The following is a 20,706-nucleotide window of genomic DNA, read 5'->3' on the forward strand; positions in this document are numbered from 1 at the left end:
TTTTACAGACTAAGAAACGGAGGCACAGAGAATTTAAGTCAAAATTTGATATTTGTAAAGCAGAGACAAGTGATGAACAGACTGAGTCCTGACGTCGTTTGATCTCTAGATTTTTTCCGTTACTTAAGCCAATAATGCCTTTTTTTAAGTCAGATTTCTGTCCCTGGCAACCAAAGAGTCCTTACTAATTTTAAAAAATAAATAAATCTCTTGGCTGTTTACCATGGACAAGGCACTGGGTTAAGTGCTTTATATACATTATTTTATTTAATCCTGACAACCCAATGGGTTAAATACTGTTATTATTATCCCTATTTTGAAAATGAAGAAACCGCAGCCCAGAGATGTTAAATAACTTACCCAGAGTCATGCAGCTAGTAGGTAGCAGAGCTGGGAGATAAACTCCTGCAGTCTGACTTCAGACTCTGTGCTTGTTAACAGCTATACTAAACTTTGGTGGACAGGTAAATAGAAGAGAATGTCACCAGTCAGCAGTGAATAGCAGAAACTGAAGGCAGCTGAATTCCAAGTGTTCCCTATAATGAGTAACCTGATAAAGTTACAGCCACCCTTTCGTATTTCCAAGAAATCAGCTCCTGGGGCGGCCCAGTGGCGCAGCGGTAAAGTTCGCAGTTCCGCTTCGGTGGCCTGGGGTTCGCCGGGTTTGGATCCCGGGTGCGAACCTTTGCACTGCTTGTCAAGCCATGCTATGGTGGGTGTCCCATGTATAAAGGAGAGGAAGATGGGCATGGATGTTAGCTCAGGGCCAGTCTTCCTCAGCAAAAAGAGGAGGATTGGCAGCAGATGTTAGCTCAGGGCTAATCTTCCTTAAAAAAAAAAAAAAAAGAAAGAAATCAACTGCTACACAGGTGAACATCTGTTTGGAGCCTCCTTAATCGCGGGAAACCATAATTTCTGATGACTTGCAGGCTTGATTCTCCAGTGAGGAGTCAGTACTAATAGAAGATAGCTCTAGGATTTCCTGTGCCCAAAGAGACTCCTTTCTAAACAGGAAAAGGAAGAGGGCATGATGAAGGCATATATCTCTGTAGCTGTGGATGGGAATACTTCCCGGAACAGGAGACCAGTAGCATCACATCCTGGGAAGCACCATATTCATGACCCAGCATCACTGAGCAAAACTTATTTCTGTTCTTATATGCCTGCAGCCTCTCCCTGTAACGGAGTCTAGCATCATCCTTACTGCTTTTAGTCAATCCCCACAAGCGTTCCTTCTACAAGGATCCTACAAACAGTTAACTCTTGTAGCTTCACTGCAGAAGAAGGAATTGTGTGTATGTTTTTTAGTGTTTTTGTTGTTTTATTTTTAATGTACAGGAAAGCCTGTCTTCTGGAAATAAATATTGGCCAAAGAATGATAACCTATACAACTGGGATCCAAATAGTTAAAGATTATGAATGGTTTTCATTGTTTTTATAACTATTAGGAGGCTCCCTTGATAATTCCCAGCTAATTTATATCTTGGTCTCTATTTCTGCATAGACACCATAAAAAATGCTATGTTAAATAATTTCATATTAAAACAAAACCAGAACTTAATCTTCACTTAAGAGGCAAACAATAATTTTTATCAGCCTTTGCGAATGGGCCTTGCTTCCCATTCATTAAATGTCTATAAATGTTTGCTAGTTCTTAGAGGTTGAGTGATTAAAAGAATAGGAGAGATGCGAATTTTAAAAAATCAATCACTGTTTGTAGCGCTATTCCAAAATATATCCTGCGTGGCGCAGTAGATCTTCTCCATGAGACTAGTTAATAACAAGCATTCTGCATATTTTATAATTATGTGCACTGCCAGCAGAGTGTAGTCGGATTTATTGTACGTGTGAGTCCCCAGAATCAGAGCCGTGCCTCACAGCACCTATCATAACAAATGGCATGGAGGGGTTCTTTGTATCGCAGGATGCTGAGTCGGATATTTAAATAGCATACCCAGGAAGTGTTCTGAGTTATGGTCCTCCTGAAAGAGGAGCACCATCCAAAGTACACTATGATTTAAGTGTCATGGCCCATAGCTGGAGCCAGACACTCACCGAGTCAGAATTAGGGGCTATAAGAAAGGGAACAAATAATTGTTCCATAAAACCCAAGTTGGCTAGGAGCAGATTGATCAGAAACATTTATTAGTTCTATATGGGTTTTTGGCACACTCCAATTTTTAGATATAAGAGGCAAATCACACACAGACACATACAAGGCTCAAGGTACATATTTTTTTCAATCAAGGATGTATTTGGTGGAAGCGTGAAAGAGGGTCCAATCTCCTAAACTTATTTTCCATTTCCATCCTTAAAAATGTTGGAATATAGGGGCTGGCCCCGTGGCCGAGTGGTTAAGTTCGCGCGCTCCGCTGCAGGCGGCCCAGTGTTTCGTTGGTTCGAATCCTGGGCGCGGACATGGCACTGCTCATCAGACCACGCTGAGGCAGCGTCTCACATGCCACAACTAGAAGAACCCACAACGAAGAATACACAACTATGTACCGGGGGGCTTTGGGGAGAAAAAGGAAAAAATAAAAAAATCTTAAAAAAAAAAATGTTGGAATATATCACTAAGGTAAATGATATGTGGGTAGAGACCCTTTCTCTGGTGTAAAAGGTATTCTGTAAGTGGAACAGTATTTCTCCCACTCCCACCTTGGAATGAAGGGAGACTGATCTTTAGTTTTCCATCATCTATGTAGGAAGTTTGAAGAACACTTTTTTATCTAAATGTGTGCAAAATAATTGCTAACGCTACCTTGACTTTTTATACCACTTTTGCTTGTCAACCTATTATTCTCAGATAATGTCTTTGGATCTGACCGCTAAGACTAGTATGATTAACTCTACTTTAGCAAGCTTGGAGAGGTGGACAACTTATCCAAGGGTCCACAACTAGGTCAATACAGAGGACAGACTAGTTTGCAGGTCTCCTGACTTCCAGCCTAATGTTCTTTCTACTGAACTGTGCTGTCTATAGGCTGTTCTGCTCCTGGTTAATTGACTTTGAGAAAAGATGTAAAAAACATGTCTAGGATGTTGTTTTCTTACCCTATGCTCATGAATTAAACTGGTTCATCTCCCCTCTCCTGTTACCCACACCCTCCCCGTCTCCCACCCTACCTCCACACACCGTTTAAAAGCCTGTGTCTCCTGCTGCATTTCAAGAGGCTGAAACATCCAGATCATCTAATGGGGACTTGAGATAAATTACGCTATGTTCCCTCAGAAATTACTTTGACACAAACAATTACTCCAATAATAAACAGTGGAAAATATAGTGTTAAGTACAATCAGCAAATCTAAATGGCCTTAATTGGCATTACTAATTCTTGCACACGAATAAATAGTTATACCACTTTCCTTCCAAATTTCAATTTGGATATGCAAAGTCCACTTAGTTCACTGGAGCAGAAACCGGAAGCCTTTACCAAAGTTGACAATCTAAATGGCAATGGGTAGCCTATACCTTAAACTCATCTTTATATTGTCCATAGAAAGTGTTAGCACAAAGCTTTGTATGTGGTAGGGTTTTTAACAAGGCCTTGCTAAACGAATGGCTGTTCATGACCAGTCTCAAATTTCCATGTAACTGTTTATTCCATGAGAATAAAATGCTTGATTCCACCTTATGTTGTCATATCTAAGTCCTTATATACCTTGTTTATCAAATGGATTCAAGCATGCTTCTACCAAAACATACCAACTGTGGAGAAGACCCCAAAGACGCTGTACCCTGTAGCCTTGCTACTTTAAAGTGCGGTTCATAGACCAGAAGCATCAGCATCATTTGGGGGCTTGTCAGAAATGTAGACTCTCAGGCCTCACTGCAGACCTGTGGAATCAAAATCCACATTCACAAGACTCCCACGCGACTCATGTGCACATGAAAGCTGGAGGAGCACTGCGCTATGGGAACAGTTGTTAGTCCTGTCACCAGACACCAATGACACTGCATATTCCAGTCCACAAACATTTCTTGAGCCCCTATGGGTTTATTAGGCACTATGGAAAACATAGAAGAAGGAAAAGATACGGTTTTTACCCGGGACAATATATAATCTCGTCCTAAATTGTGTGCTTTATACTGCAATAATGCCATCATGGGGAAGATCAAGTCGGTTGGGTTATTCAGGGAAGGCTGTCTAGAAATGGAATTCTTTACAGATTATCAATCAGTATTTTGGGAAGTAGGAAAAACTGGTAAGAACAGCTAATTATTCTCAAGCTCTTCTGTCTGTCAAGGCCTAGGTTCACTTTTTAACATATTATCCCCTTTAATTCTCACATTAGCTCAATGAGTTAGGTATAGTGTGGTGGCTAAGTGTGCCAGATCAAGTCGGTTGGGTTATTCAGGGAAGGCTGTCTAGAAATGGAATTCTTTACAGATTATCAATCAGTATTTTGGGAAGTAGGAAAAACTGGTAAGAACAGCTAATTATTATCAAGTTCTTCTGTCTGTCAAGGCCTAGGTTCACTTTTTAACATATTATCCCCTTTAATTCTCACATTAGCTCAATGAGTTAGGTATAGTGTGGTGGCTAAGTGTGCCAGCTCTGAAATCAGATGGTCTGGGTTTGAATTCTGCCTTTACTGTTTACTAGCTGTGTGATCATGGGCAAGATATTTAAGCTCTCCATGCCTTAGTTTTCTCATCAATAAAATGGAGACAATAGTAGCACCTACCTCAGAGGATAGCTACCTATGAGGATTAAAGTTGGTATTTATGAAACACTTAGAACAATGCCCAGCACATGGTAACCATCCAATAAATGTCAGATATTACTATTTTCGTTTAATGAATAGGGAAACTGATGCACAGAGAAGTTGAATAACTTTTACAAAGTCACACAGCTTGAAAGTGGTAGAGCTAGGACTTGTACACTGCTTTGTGTGATTACAGAGCCCATACTCTTAACTCTGTTACATAACTTAAAATGTGCCTGAGGAGAGAGAGGGAGAAAACAATTCTAAATCCAAAATTCTCAAATTACTCTGACCAATCCTACCATGGATGCTGGGCCTACACAACGATTAGACAATTAGCTGAAAATGCTTGTTATAATGTCTTCATATAAGATTTCAAGCAAATTTCACTGTTTGAAACAAAGTTCGTAAAAATTTTTGTTTTTTGAGGAGTCAGTATGGCTTTGCCCAACAATTCACACTCTTCTGCCTGGATAACTTCATGACCAGCGACAGGAACTTCCTAGATAGCCAGCAAGAGTAAGGGGTACAGGCTGCACCCAAGGACTAGAATAAAGGTATCCAGCCCTGATGAGGCCATTCTGTAATAAATGGAGTTTCTGAACAAACCATACCTTTAAAAGACAGATTAGAAATGTTCAGTATAGTTTGGAATTATTTTTAGTCATGAAATCAGATGTCATTGGATTGGAGAGTAGTTCTTGTTCAGATAAGATGAATTTGGTCTTAAAATTTTGGCTAAGCTCTCTTCTGTGTGATGTTGAGTCAATCAGTATCCTGCTAGGGACTTCGGTTTTCATATCTGTAAAGACTGATTGGATGGTCTTTATTTTTTGTTTTTTAAAAAGTGGCACCTGAGCTAACATCTGTTGCCAATCTTCTTTTTCCTCTCTCCCTCCCTCTTCCTCCCCAAAGCCCCCCAGTACATAGTTGTATATTCTAGTTGAGTGCCTCTAGTTATGCTATGTGGGACGCCGCCTCAGCATGGCCTGATGAGCAGTGCCATGTCCACGTCCAGGATCCGAACCAGCAAAACCCTGGGCTGCCGAAGCAGAGTGCACGAACTTGACCACTCTGCCACGGGGCCAGTCCCATGGACGGTCTTTAAATGTCTTTCCAACCCCAATGTATTCTTTACAGTTTTGAAAGCATCTTTCATCCACACCAGTTTTCTCCTCCCTGGTCTCTAAGGAGGTGGAAGGAGCACAGGCTTTGGAACCAGACAGACATAGGATTGCTTCCTTGCTCTCAGCACTTAGAAGCTGAGTGATCTCAGCCAAAACATGCTCCTCTCTGGGCCTCAGTTTCCTCTTAGAGATAATAATAGTCCCACCTCACAGGGTTACTGGTGGTTTTATGTTGTAGAAGGCACTCAGTTTACCGATGCAGATCTCCCCCGGAGATTCTGAGGATTGTCATATGGGTCTGTTACTCTATCTGCACTGAGCCACTTTCGTGTGCTAAGAGAAGTCAAGGGTAACACAGGCCCATGTGTTTGCTTAATACTGAAATCTTTCTCTATAAACCAGAAGTTTCCATTGAGGAGTTTTAATCTCTTATAAGGTCAGAGAAAGGCTGGGGAAGTAGCTATTTCAAGGGTCATGGCTTTCCGCTTGGTGATTCCACCCTCTGTCTCAGCCTAAAAGGACAAGTGTCTACTATTACACACCTACAATAGGATTTTGTTTGTATAGGCTGGGTGCCAAGAGACTGTTTCAAATCCGAGTTTTGGAGCAAAAAATTGCCACCGCCAAAGCCTTCATCATTTCTCACCCCTGAAGTGTCTCCTATTACTTTCAAGGACTACTGCAGAACTTCTCTAAAATCAAACTAATTTTAGTGCACTTAGATTTTATTCAGATATGCTCTGTGGCACTTTGAGGGAAAGGTAGGCTGTGGTATCTAGCAAGGGTGTGTCCAGGCTCCTGATCGATCACCTTGGAAAGCAGAATTACTCAGTAGTGGGCAGGATCTAGGTTTTTCATTTGACCAACCAAACAAATCATAAAATCACTCACTTGGTTTCAGAGCAGTGCTTTGGTCCAGGCAGAAAGGCTTAGTTATCCCTAGTTGGAGACCATCCAGAGAAATGACAGGACACTTCCAAGGAATATTTGTCACCTTGGTTTGGGTGACGACATGCTATGTTCAGGAAAGGATGTTAAAGTGAAATAAATGTAAAATTCATCTAGTGAGACATCTGCTGGCAATGGTCTGTCACCCATTTATGAGAGTCACATGCTTTACTATTTAAACGTTTTAAGCAAACGTGTACCTGGGAGGGAACTGTGGTTAAAAGGTCTATCCTTTTCCTTGAAGTTCCCTCTGTTTCATGCTTTGCATTGTTACCGATTTTGGGCAGGTTCAGTGCTGGTCTAGTGCCACTCTTTGCAATAATGCCATGCTCTTTGGCCCCACAGTCTTGACCCCTCTACCCTGACATCCGACTTCCATGCCCCAGGAGCATCCTGGCTTGCTTCAGGCATTTCATCTGCGGGGAGAGTATCCCACAACCCAAAAGACACCAGTTTTAGTGCTAAGCCCAAAGAGAATCCAATGAAGGCATACCATGTGTCTGCTCTAATTTCAGGTTCCAAAATATCATTCAGCTATCTTTTTATAATAAAATCTCGATCAATCAGAGTCTGATGGGTCAGAATCTTCAAATAGCCAGAGTTTCTGCCCAAAGTTTTTAGAAAAGAAACAAGTGATTTTTTAAAAAGGGCACGTGATATCAGAGATTTAGTGAGAGTGACAATTTCTTTGAGCTGCTCTAGGGTCAATACACATTTGGCCAACTGCTTCCACTTTCAAGTTCTACAGTTCTGGGCAATAAATACCTATGTTCAGAATGATGACCCTGAGATATTGCAATATCCTTGGGCACCAAGAAAGATTCCACAATATTCACTTGGTTATATTTATTAAGGAAGAAAAGTGGACTTACATATGTTAGGGACATTTTCCGTAACTTGAATAACAACAACAAGGACTTTCTGTCAAGCACTCAGGTACCCAGAAAATTCTATACACATTACTGGAAAGCACTCCCCCACCTCTTTACAATTCTCCAAGCATGCCACATTCCCCTCTGGCCCTTAGTGTATGCATCCATAAAATAAAAAAATTCGATTAGATGATATCTAAAGTCCTTTTCCATTCTGTTTTTCTGTGACTATGTCATCTCTATGATCTCTTGCATGGCCTCTGTATTTTTGGCATTATGCATAATTCTAGCAAGGCCTACCTCAGAGGAAAATAGTTCCTCTGAGGTTCCCTCTCTCATACAGTGCCTTTGAAGTACCAGAGGCCAGGGAAACAGTCTCAGGACTATTAGCCCAAGTTGACTAAGGGTGGAGGTTTCGCTGATCCCATCTGTAGGAGGCTATCAGAGTCCCTTTGATGACTGTTCTCAAGAGGGCTGATGAGGCCAACTCACATGTAAGAACAGAAGTCCATCGGACAAGCGTAGAATTATTAAATAAAGAATTAAATAAAGGAAAGTTTGGCAACTGCTTCCAAAAGGGTATACTGGCCTGGAGCTAGTTTGAAATTAAGTTTGTATTATTAATTGAAAAGCAAGAAGAGAGTCTTGGAATAAATCAGATAAAATAAATAAAGAGATCATTTTACTTACTGTCAATAATGCCATAGGCAGTCTTGGGATTTGGTGGCAGTCTTAACAAAAATGCCTTATCTTCTTAAGAGTTTGTCTGCCAACTCTCAGTAGGTTCAAAATACACTTTTGGTCCTTCCTTCCCTAAACGGTGATAGTGTAAAGCTTCAATGACAAGAAAGAAAATCTTGAAAGTTCTATAATATTAAATATTTCTGAGGTCATAACTCACCCCCCAAATGAATCTAGTTACTTCCTCCCACAAGAAAAACTTGCCCTAGAAGCTTGCCTGAACCACTGTCATCAAATTTGGGACCTAGGCTTCTAGAAGTCTAAGAAAAACTTAATTTCAAATTGAGTTTATACCAGATGACCTGATTTTGAACCCACGCCCACCCAAACACAAAGTAAAACTCAGCTGCCAATTTTGACTACTGGAGGGTGATTTGTTCCACTTACTAAAGAGTGTAATGCCAAAACTTAGGAACTAACAAAACAGAGCAAAAAATAAACAAGACCAAGAAATCAGACAAATGACTGCAAGAGCACTCTATTGTCTATATAAGCTATATGTCCCAAAATTTAGATTTTCTACACAGATCCCAAAGATACCTCTTATACCAAGAATAAACACTGAGACTGCAGAAGACTTGTCTCCTTCACTGTGTTATCCTTGCCTGATTATAGGGGTAAGTTATCCACAATACCAATATTGCTTTTGAGTGACCATTAGCATTCATTTTTCTTAACTATTTTTCTCCAGTATCTCAAACATCCTCTATTTACTTTCCATTCATCTTTTAAAACTGACAACCACTCCCTCTATACTAGGGAAGATTTGGGAGAGGGTAATTCTACACAGGTGAGTATTGTATATAAGTCTGAGAGATGAGCATGGAGGGAGTTGTGAGTACAAAATGCACAAGCGATAGGTGTAAGAAACTGGGACTGTTTCCCATTTCCTCTACCACCAGGCCTTTATATTTAAATTCATTCCGATATCATGCAGACACATAATCAATAATTTTATAAAGTATAAAAAATGTTCCAAAATTAAATATAAGTGAATTTAAGTACATCTACTATTCAGTATTATTCACAGCTTGGATTCCCTGTCTCTATTGCAAATAATAAAGAAGAGCATAAATTTTAAAGAGCAGGTAGACAGGATGGCTGGAGATAGGAGGCCGGGGGAAGCAGGGCTGGGTAGACTAAACGGTCTATTGAGACTCCACTTGCTCTGTCATTCTGTTAGGAGTCATTGATGTTAACGTTCTTGGACTATTCTGTATGAATAAGGCAAATTGTAATAGATCCGCAGATTGATCATTCAATAATCTGAGGCCTGTTTTGAAAGATGGAGCTTAAGTTCTTTTTTTACTCATCCCTTGGGTACGTAGATAATTTAAAGCAAATACTAGACATGTCTCTTGGGTATGTCTGGCTAATTGACCAGTTTGATCTTTAATATCATACAGTCACTACTCTAGCTTTATCTAAGGCTTTATGTTTCCACTTACGTCACCAGATCACAAATTGACCAGATATCATACATCAAATACACGGCTCAGAGAGCAGAACAAGTGACTATTGTGGCTGCGTCCCAGATACACTCTTCTCTAGTAGGAAGGAAGGGAGTAAATTAACAGTTAGTGAGTACCTATTATGTGCGAGGCACTGTGCTAAGAAATTTCACATACGTCATCTAAAGCATCTTCTATATTGGGAGCAGGGTTGATCTATTCAGAGAATAGATGGTGCATGGGAGAATGGAAGAAGAGGAAGGTGTTGCATATGAGAATCGATAAATCCAACAACAAAATACTGATCCAAAAAGTACCAGTAGAATACCAGGGGAGTTTACCTTCTAGAAAGATACCAACAACTTTAGCCAGCTGAAGATAGGATATCAAGAGGTTCAGGAAGAGATGCATATCTTTAGAAATGATCACAACAGCAGTATTTCTCCATGCTGCATTGAGCTTGCTTGACACTGGGATTGGACCAACACACTTGTACCCATCCAGCTGTAACCCACATATCTGCCACCACCAGATAACCCTCTCTCTGGCCTTGGGGCACAGGCTTATCACACACCATTTCCTGAAAAGAATTCTTCTCTGTCTTGCTCAGGGGCTTTGGCAGAAGATTGAGGAGGATGCTTTTTGTATCCTCTGGCATTCAAGTGACAATCTAATGCCCAAAGCTTAGAGCCAGGGGAGGTTTGTCCAAGTGCCTGACCTAGAAGGGCCATGGCTTCACTTCTTTTCTAATTAGGATAATTAACCTCCCCTGCTCATTCACTCTATTCTAATACAAAAAGCTCAAATTAAAATGGCACAGGGGACTGCCAGGCTCTAGGGACAAGAAGCAGTTTACAAGCCTTTCATCTCCATGAAGCCACGATCAAGGCAAAGTCAGGACAAAGACCTCACAGCATCTTCCCCCTTGAAACAACCTTGGGATGCTTTCAGAACCATTTTCAGAATTTTCATCAATGTAAATATCGCGTCAGCTATACAATTGTGCACAGCTCCATAGCGCTTGATGACTAAATTGGGGTCGGTAGGGGAGGGATGCTAATAGAAGATAGCATTTCTCTTTGTATTGTCATGTGGGTTTTGTGGCTGTTTCAAGGAGAACAAAACCTGGATGGCTTTGAGTTGGTAGAATTTGATACAAGATTTATGAAATTTGTTCTTTGGCAACGACCACTGGAGGCAAAATTTCAGGAGCATTTCAAAAACTGGAATTGAATAGCAGCATATTTCACATAGGACAGAGACAGAACTGAGGGGTAACAATACTGCAGTTCTTCCTCTAGTAGCTGTAACTCCCCATTCCCCACACTTCTGAGCAGGTTCAAGAGTTTCCCATCAAGTATCTAAAGCCTGCATGCTGCCTAGGCAGCTAGGACTGGGCACAGTCCTCTGGATCTGGTACAGCCTCTCCTTACTACAGGATTCAGTCTAAGGGCCTCCCTACATGCAACCCTTCATACCTGTATGGAAGGCCGCTATGTTTTATAGTCTCTCTTTCCAAGAACTCTTTGACTATAGACCCTTGTGAGCTTCCATGGCTGATGACAAAGGCAAGACAACAGGATAGGTAATAGATGAGATTAGGCTGCCCATTTGGACTGAGTACAAAAGAATTCCTTCCAGCTCAGTGATGCTAGGATTTTCCCTGAGCCTGTCTTGGTTGGAGCCTTGAAAAATCCCCAGTAGAGGAGGACTCCAACTTGCTACTCAGTATGTCATAAAGGTATCAGCATAAATTTCTCAGCATGTTGTCAAGAGGCTTTTCCTACGCCTCGATTGAGCGAGTGAGTCATTTTCCCACCTTTGCCAGTTCATGCTCTGGTCTCTTCCTAGCCCTACACTGTTCACTTCCCATCTATAACCTCTACTGAAGCTTGGGCTTTCCCTCCTTCTGAATCACCCATCTGTGTTAACCAGCCAAAGTGTAGTTCTCAGTAGATATATAATAATGACCAGACTAGTGCTTCTTAAATTCTGATGTGCTTACACCTGGGGAGCTTGTTAAAATGCAGATTCTGATTCATTTACATCTAGGTAGGACCTGACAGTCTGCATTTCTAGCAGGCAGACTTGATGATACCAATGTCGCTGGTCCACAGACCATGCTTTAATTAGCAAAGGTGTCAGTACAGCATCTTTAGGATCTTCTTCTATAATTCATATGCTGATTCAGGGGCCACACTTTAAGTAGCAAGAACATATGCCACCTTTCTAAATGAGTTAAACCTAGCTGCTCTGCTTGGAGTAAGAGATTGTGACACATCAACCTCTTCTCTTAGTAGTTAACAATAGCATTCTTTTATATTGAGGCTAAAATAATCCTTTAGTGTAACCAGAACTGTGCAGAGGCCGTGGCAAATGTAGACCTTGGCATAGACTATCTTTCTTGGGACCTGGATTACTTGAATAAACCTTCCTGGGCACCTACCCTGCCTCCTGAAGCCAATCGTGCAGGCCAAACTCATTTTAGGTCCAGCCACTCCATTCATCGCTTCCACTTTCACAGTGGCTCTGGATGGCTGCTGCTGCTGCATCACTCATGCTGTGATCTGCATCAGTGGTTAAGACAACGGAAGCAGCTACATCATCCAAGGCACAATCCATTTATTTCATGCTGGAAAAAACAATCTATCCTAGTGGGGCCAGCTAAGCTGGGCAGTTGACACAGCTTTAAGGTTATAGGAAATATAGCTTCCACACTATTTAGCTCCTCAGTGGAGAGCAATGTACTCTGTGAGGAGGCCCCAGATGTTAGTGCATCAGTGCTGTGCCAGGCAGAGCAAACCCACCTCTCCTCTGAGGCACAAGGTATATAACTCCTGGGATTAAAACATAAATTTGCTAGAGAAATTCACTGCCTTGTTTCTTTCCTAAAGTAATTCCTGAATCTTCTCCTCTTTAGCATTGCTGCTGATTGTGTTTTTTGCTCAAAATAAACCTTAAAGAACATTTGTATTTGGTTTTGGGGATCCTCTGTTACAGTGATATTTGCAGAGCTAAACACTGCAGATGGGAAGGGTCCCCTAAGAAGATTCCAGAGCATTATGATTATGTGGTTTTGATCCAAAATATAAACATGTTTTATAGCCTAAGGGGGTTGTCAAACAGTGTTTAAAACACACTGGCAAAATAAAGATGGTTTTAAAAGTAGGCCTATATGAGGATCTAGAATGGTCTTACATCTGCACTCCCCGGTGGCTGCATGGGAACAAGTCTTGCTGGACTGTCCCACGGTTGGCTCTGGTGGGGTCTACAAGCTAAGGAAATATTTATCATTAACTGTTTCTCTCTTGTCCACTGCCCCTGCCCTCCTGAGCTGGTTCCTTAACTCTCCTGGAGACCTTAATAAATACTTTCATCCATGCAGGACCTTACAACTCTTCCTCTTCTTCAAAGTGATACGTAAGACCTAGCACACCGGCCAGTGGAATCAAATTTCTAGCCAAGAGAATTCACTTAGCCATTTTGTTAAGTTCTGTCACTGAGCACTTTGCCTGAATGAACACAGAAGCTTTTTGGGCATGGTAACTAGTCCCTCCACTAACCCAATCATTATGATGACTAGCTACATGGTTCCTATTTAGATTCATTTTATTCAAATAAATTCCTAGCCAGTGCAGTTTCCCAGCAGTCCATCACTAGAGTCGGCATCTTAACTCAGGGCTCTCCCTCTGTAAACCTCCCAGATTCTAGTTTGCTGAAGCATTTCCTAAATTCAGTCATGGCCATATAGTTAGCTCAGTTGGGTAGATCCCTGGCTAAATGAAGTCAAGGCCATGACGTTGATGGCTGCTAGGGCCAATTAGCTTCCTTCTAGTCCACAGGTTAAGACTCTTTCCTCCATCTTGGCCAGCCAACCTTCTCAGTAATCTGTGCCATTGATGGCAAAGAAGGCTTGGCCTAATGGTGGGACTGGCTTTGTTTCCATCTCTTTTCTTTATACCCATAGCTCTAGGCAAAGTGTCAATTTCCAAGTGAAACACTAATTAGGAGCCATGAGGGTAAGTGAGCAGAAATTTTTAGAAAGATGTTTTCTCTGTCTGTCCCTCTTTCAGATTATTTTTTCTTTTCTCTAAGTCCTAGCTTCCATTTGTCTATTATCAAAATAGAATGTTCCTGATCCACCCTCCAAACTCTGTCTGACAGTACCTATTTATACAATCCTTAAGGGACCCCTCAAAATAGATATTGAAGAAACTGAGTCCCAGAATGGGAAAGGAACAACCACAAACTCACCCAGTTTAATAAGTCCCTCAAGACTTTCTTAGAAGGCAAATCCTAGATTGAAAGCAAGTTGAAACATTTATAATACCTCCTATGAACTTTATGCTATGGGTAAAGAAAAACTTTTGAAGATGTCAAGATTTTTGAGAATGAGCATAGCTATTACATAATCAAAAGAGTGAGAAAGTTAAAGCTGATCTTAGTGAGCAGCTTGAATGGAAGGGGAAGGACTGTTGCAGTAGCCCAAGCAAATGCCAGTAATTTCAAAATAGCTAATAGTAATGGGAATGTAAAGAAAGGGAAAGACACGGAAAGGATGAATTAATTTGACTTCATGTTTGCTTAGAGAAATAGAAGAGTCAAAACAAATGCTCGAATTTGATGACTAGGAAATTTAACACAAATAGGGAAGTCAGAAAAAAGCAGCTGCTTTTAGAGGCAGGGGGCATCTAAGACAGTGTGACAAATAAATAAGGACATAAGCAATGATAAAACCCACCCAGTCTAGTAACTTCAGCTCAACTCCAAACATGGTGATTAACTGACAATAGATATGCCATTATCCAGAGAACCCTGACTGTGTTTCTGTTAAGCATTCACTTACAGTTGATTGCACAGCATGCATCCTAGTGGGCCTGGAAAATCCTGGAGTGTCTGCAGGTAGTTACACAACACCATCTTCTAGAGCCCTCCCTGTCATGGAGAAACACATAGAAAAGTGTTTGATTCCATCTTCCCTGGGCAACTGCACATATCAGAGTAATTTCTGCCAGTGATGAGGAGAAAGAAGAGTGTGAACTTGGAAACCAGACCTGGGTGTAGATCCCAGCTCCAAAATTTACTGGTTATGTGTTTTAATTCATAAACATCTACCTCTATGAGGTTCAATTTCCTCATCTGGTAATTGGGGATAACGACCTGTGCTTAGGGTTGTTGGGAGGATTAAATGGGATAATGTGTATAAATGCTTAGCACAGTGTGCAGCCCAATGTGGGTATTCAGGAAATGTTAGTTTATACTCCTATCACAAACTTGGCAATGAAAGAAAAAGCAGTTCAATTTAAAATCTTAGGGATGAGAGTGAAAAATTTATACATGACAATCCAAAAAGATCTCTTAATCCAACAATGATTTAAAGGTGGTATTCAACCATAACCCCTGAGAGATAGTGCATATCGTCTGTAGCCTAAGATTCTCAGGCTAATAGAGGATGGATGTGAGAGCTTGGAATCTTCATTTCCCACCATCTCAATCAGATCTGTTTGGTGAGATATGTTTTGAGCTGAGTCTTAATGAATGAGAGGTTTATGGGATGGGAGTGAGGTTTTTCTAGGTATGGAGGTAGCCAGAGTAAATCACTAGAGATTGAAGATGCTAGAGACTGTGCCCTGCACGGGTACTGTGTGATTAGGCAGGATGAGCCAAGCCATGAGCTTCAAAGTCTGTGTAAATTAGAGTGGGCCCCATTACCAAATGGGAGTCCCAGCTAGCTTTGAGAAGGAAGATATGCTATCATACCTGAACTTACTTGTGGAATCTGTGGCTCCTCCATGCTAAAGGTGTTGAAGGAAAGAGGAGCAGAGCCCTTTAGGAAGTCACAGAAATCTTATAGGCAAAGCTACAAGGCATAACCATCATGATTTTCCTGTTGGATTTTAACTTTCACTCAATACCAAAATGAATCTTTATCCAGAAAACACAACAGAAACATCATTTTACATTAATATTGAAAGTTAAAGTGAGAAAAGGGTTGTGGTCATGGTTAGGTTGGGATCTACCACTGGGTAAACCATTTTCTCTCTCTGGACTTCAGTTTCTCATTTGTATAATGAGGAGATTGGCACCATTACTAAATTCTGACTCTCATATTTGAGCATTCTAAGAGACTTAGCAGAATTCTGGTCACCTCAGACAATCTAACTTCTCTGCAGTTCAAGCAAGATTCAGCCGCTCTTCCTGGAGTCCAAGGCCTGTACAAGATGAAACATTAGCCTGCAACCCTCCTCCGTACTGATAAATCCACTCTCATATCCCCCTTGGAAAAACTCAATTGAAAGAAAACAACTAATCAAAGTGAGTTCATCTAGGTGGTGGTAGTGGCGGTGGGGGGTGTGTGTGTGTTTTTTTTTAAGGCAATTTAATTTTTTAAAGATTGGCCCTGAGCTAATATCTGTTGCCAATCTTCTCCTTTGTTTTTTTTTCTCCCTAAAGTCCCCCAGTACATAAGTGTATATTCTAGTTGTAGGTCCTTCTAGCTCTGCTATGGAGACGACACCTCAGCATGGTTTGATGAGCGGTACCAGCGAAACCCTGGGCTGCCAAAGCGGAGTGCATGAACCTAACCACTCAGCCACAGGGCCGGCCCCCTTGGTGGCATTTTTATCTGTGTCTTTCTTTTCTTAGTATGAGGAGCACATGAAAATTCTTATTTACCTTGTAAGTTTTGCATATCCAACTTTGGGTGTTTCTCCAGCAGTTTTTAGGCCACAATATTAAGTCAGAGGGAACTTTTTTTCCTCAAGGTAAAAGTGCATTCTCCTTTGTCCACATACTGTACCCTTGGCCACTCTGCATCCTCTAGGCAAAAGCTTGCCCTTAATATTACCTTTGACAGCCTTCCAATAGTATCAGGATCAAGAAGTCTCAGCACTCTCGCAGGCAGAATAAGGCACGGTGCTTTGCAATCAGATCCAGAACCCTTTCATCTTTGGCATAAATTCACCCCCATTTTCCACCCCCTTTCCTTTTTGCTGGTAACCATCACCCATCTCTCACCCCAAAAGCTCAAGAATGTTAAAAGGTCTAGTTTGGCCTTGCTTTCTGAAAATTGAGAATGCTGAAGAATGTTTCCAGATATGTTGCTTTCCTGATGAGAACCTTTGCTTAATGGAATGCAAGCACATATTTTCTGAGCTCAAGTCCCACCTGGGACAGTTCACTTTACTACTCCGTAGGCAGAGGCCACAATGTAAACTACCGTGTACCAAGGGAAGCCCAGGATGTGGATGTTCAACGCAAAATATACCCACTGCTGGGAACCAATTCAAAGTTCATCCCCTGCTAGAGGAGGGGTGGCAGGGTGAGGGATCATCTTATTAATGCAGGCCACTAGGCTTTATTTGGAATAAATTGGACCTGAAAAGAAGATATATTGTGGCTGATTGGTAGTACTTCTTCCTCCAACCTCTAAGTCAGGTCCCTTTTAAATCATGTGTAAAGCCTTTCCCCCACTGCCACACAACTAGAGCTGGCAAGTGCATTCTTTGATTGAGATCTACAGTCAGCTCTCTCCTCCAGGTACCCATAACGTGCCTACTAACACCCAGGCTGCTCACCACTTGCTTGGCTAGGAGATTCAGTCATGTGATCAATGCTGGGAATTACTGATTTCAAGGGAACTAAAAGCCAAGTGAGGAAATGTTATATAAGAAACCCTATTAATGGGCATGATCAATCATCACATGACATCTATTAAGTGTGCAGCAGCCCACAGAGCAACTTTGAGATGATTCATACCTTCTGTGAGTTTGCATTGCAGGCAGTCTATTCCAGGACCATTATCTAGATACCAAACAGAAACACAAAGGAATTATGCACAAGCATTGTAGTATCCCTTCTAATCCAAACTCCAGTTGCTTTCAGTTGTTGTTATTTTTTATTTTTTTGTGTCAGACCTGGTATGGTTGAGGATCAGAAAGCTTGCTTATCCTGCTTTTCCCAGACGTTAAGCAAATCTACTCCAGATGGTCTTCTAAATTTCCTTTCAGCTGACAATGCAAGCAAGTTTACTTTCACTCAACAAAACTGATATCTATTTGGGCATACTTTCTCAGTTTATGGTGAGGAGATTGGAGCTACATGATTCACCGGCAGGGAGACAAAGTTCATAATGAAGAACAGCATGAAAGAGAAAAATGGAAAAGGCAGGATTACAAGCACTGCCAGCTTCAGAGCCAACTTTAAACTTGAGCAGTTGGTAGTTGCCTCCTCAAGTGGAATATTTGGGTACTGGGAATACCTCAAATTGCCAACAATACGCTCCCACTTGCTGTTGTCTACAATTTCTCCATTAGTGTTTGCCGTTTACTTTAAGGCTTTGATTCTAATTTAAAACACAAATCCTTCACGGAGGGAGTCACAATTGAAGTTTTAATCAGTCATGGACAGTCTAGTATAAGGAAAGAGTTCAATTTGGAGTGAGGGAGAATTTGTACTGGGGGAGAGGAAAGAGGACACAGAACTGGGAAACTGAGGGCACCTTCGGTTTACTGACTCTACAAATTAGCTAAGGTCCCATCCTAATAATGCAGCTGCAAGAGAAGATTTGCAGAGGGTCAGCTCTTAATTAAAGGGAAACTTAAACAAACACAATTATGAGGAATGAAGACCTCAGGGAAATCTTATTTTGCTAAGGGCAAATTGGGCTGGGTGTGGGTGAATATTTGTTTTTATCCTGTTCCATAAAATCCACAGACTGACATCCATATGCAAACACAGAGAGGTTCTTGATCTTCCTGTCTCAAGCTCCTTATACTAAGAAGAGTTTCTGCATTAGCATCTCAAATTTAGACAATCACTATATTGATTTTGGTGGAAGTGAAATGTGTTTAAGTCAAGTTAAAACAACAACAAACACAAACAATAAAATCTGGATTTAAATGTGCTATGGGAATCTTTCCATGCATTCTTTTAAAAGAAACGTCCACTTTGTAATATGATTAATTATATCCTGAAGTACTGGATTTGAGTTCAGGTTTTTTAATATCAGGTTTCTTAGATATGGCAAAATATAACACAAAATAACTGAATTGGGCTCATCATCTCTCTTTCCTCTGCCTCTGCTTTTCTGCTCTTCACTACTGTCTCAGAAACCACCTCATTTTCCATATGTAGCTTCCTCATTCACTTACTTTGCCACAATATCCAAGAGAAATTTCTCTGAAATTCCATGGAGACCAAAGAATATTTAAGAAATAGAGAGAGTGGTTCACATAAGGTTTGGGTTTAAAGCCGAGGTGAGCACTAGAATAAGAGTAGAAGAGAAATTTTCATTTGCCTCTTTCCATCTCACATGATTTTTTGATAATGAAGAATATTAATTTCATAAAATGTGAAACTTCTGTTCATCAAAATGTATCACAAACAACATTAAATGTCAAAAAAACTTAATCGAGATATATGTGACATATGTGGCACTTAATATCAAGATATAAAGGCTCTTATAGATCAATAAGAAAGACACTAACATCACAATAGAAATGTGGAGAAAGGAAATAAATGGAATTCTCAAATTAAGGAATACATGTGGACACAAAAATGAAAAAAAGTCACTAACTTTACTAATAGTCAAAGAAATGCTAACAGAAAAGAGAATCTGCTTCTATTCCCCTATCAAATGAACAAATATATTATTCAGTGCTAGCAAGGGGGCAGAGAGACAAGTACTCTCATGTTCTACTAATGAGAATATAAAGTGGTACACCCTTTCTGGAGGGAAATTTGGCAATATGTATAAAAAGCCTTAAAAATGACCATAAATGTTTGGCTTGACATTCTATCTGTATCTAGACATTTATCCTATGGAAATAATTAGAGATGCTGTATAAGTATTATCATCACAGCATTATTCATAATAGAGAGAGAGTGGAAACAATTGAAATGTTCATGTTGGGGAATAGTTAAATAAATTATAGTGTGTCTAAAGGATGGAATATTATATGGCCATTCAAATCATGTTTGAAAACATTTAATAACATAAGAAAATGCTCAAGATATAATGCTAAATTTTTAAAAGACAGGACACAAATAGTACCATCCATTTTACTGAAATAAAAAGTACACAGTATATTTATATAAAATAGCATAGAAAGAAGTACCTCAAATGTTAACCATAGTTCTATCTCTGAAGAATAGAGCCACCCCTACTTTTACTTTATTTTTTGAAATTTTTGTTTTTTCTCAAATGTCCAAAATGAGCATATATTAACTTTATACTTAGAAAGAAAAACACAGATGCTACCTCAGAAGAAGAAAGACATTCGTAAAGTGCTTTAAGTACATTAGAGTCTGCTTCCCACATGCTCAGTGTTCCCAGATTCCTCATCTACCAAAGGAAGAAGCAATCTGTAGGCCTGGTCTGAGCCTTCCTCTATTGCCTCTGTGCCTTTGTTTGCTTATTTCTAGGTGGTATGTAGCCTTTCTTGAATCATGCTTTTCTCACCCAGAACCTTTCTGCCAGTCACGAAGGAACCCTAAGAAAAGAGACCTGCTTCCGTATACCTCACTTGTATTGGGTAGCCATTAAAATAGGACAGTGGTTCTCAACCCTGGTTGTACATAACAATCACCCAGGGAATTTAAAATAAAACAAAACAAAGCCCAGGAATCACTTCCAGTGATTCTGATTTAATTGGTCCAGGATGAGGCTTGGACATCAATTTTTTTAAGCTCCCAAGGGGATTATAATGTGCAACCAGTGTTGAGAGCTACAGAGTTAACCGAAGACACAGAAAAATAGAGTAATTCTTTCTTCAGCTAAATTCAGTTGAGTAACATAAGCAGGATGGACACTGACCATCTGGGGACCGGTTCCACCACTGCCCCCACACTCCACTC

At 40.5% G+C, this 20,706-nt stretch overlaps 1 protein-coding gene and 1 long non-coding RNA gene across 7 annotated transcripts in view; one reads left to right on the forward strand and one right to left on the reverse strand.

The window, feature by feature from the left end:
- LOC139042654 (uncharacterized) overlaps positions 1 to 726 on the reverse strand; it is a 100,385-nt gene extending 99,659 nt beyond the window's left edge. Inside the window, exon 1 of the long non-coding RNA XR_011499629.1 lies at positions 361 to 726. This is a non-coding gene — a long non-coding RNA (uncharacterized lncRNA). The remainder of the gene's footprint in view (positions 1 to 360) is intronic.
- Positions 1 to 20,706, forward strand: part of GRIA3 (glutamate ionotropic receptor AMPA type subunit 3) — a 272,052-nt gene that overhangs the window by 100,197 nt on the left and 151,149 nt on the right. The gene's annotated exons all lie outside the window — the stretch shown is intronic.

Source organism: Equus asinus, chromosome X (genome assembly GCF_041296235.1).
Source record: "Equus asinus isolate D_3611 breed Donkey chromosome X, EquAss-T2T_v2, whole genome shotgun sequence".
Taxonomy (NCBI): domain Eukaryota; kingdom Metazoa; phylum Chordata; class Mammalia; order Perissodactyla; family Equidae; genus Equus; species Equus asinus.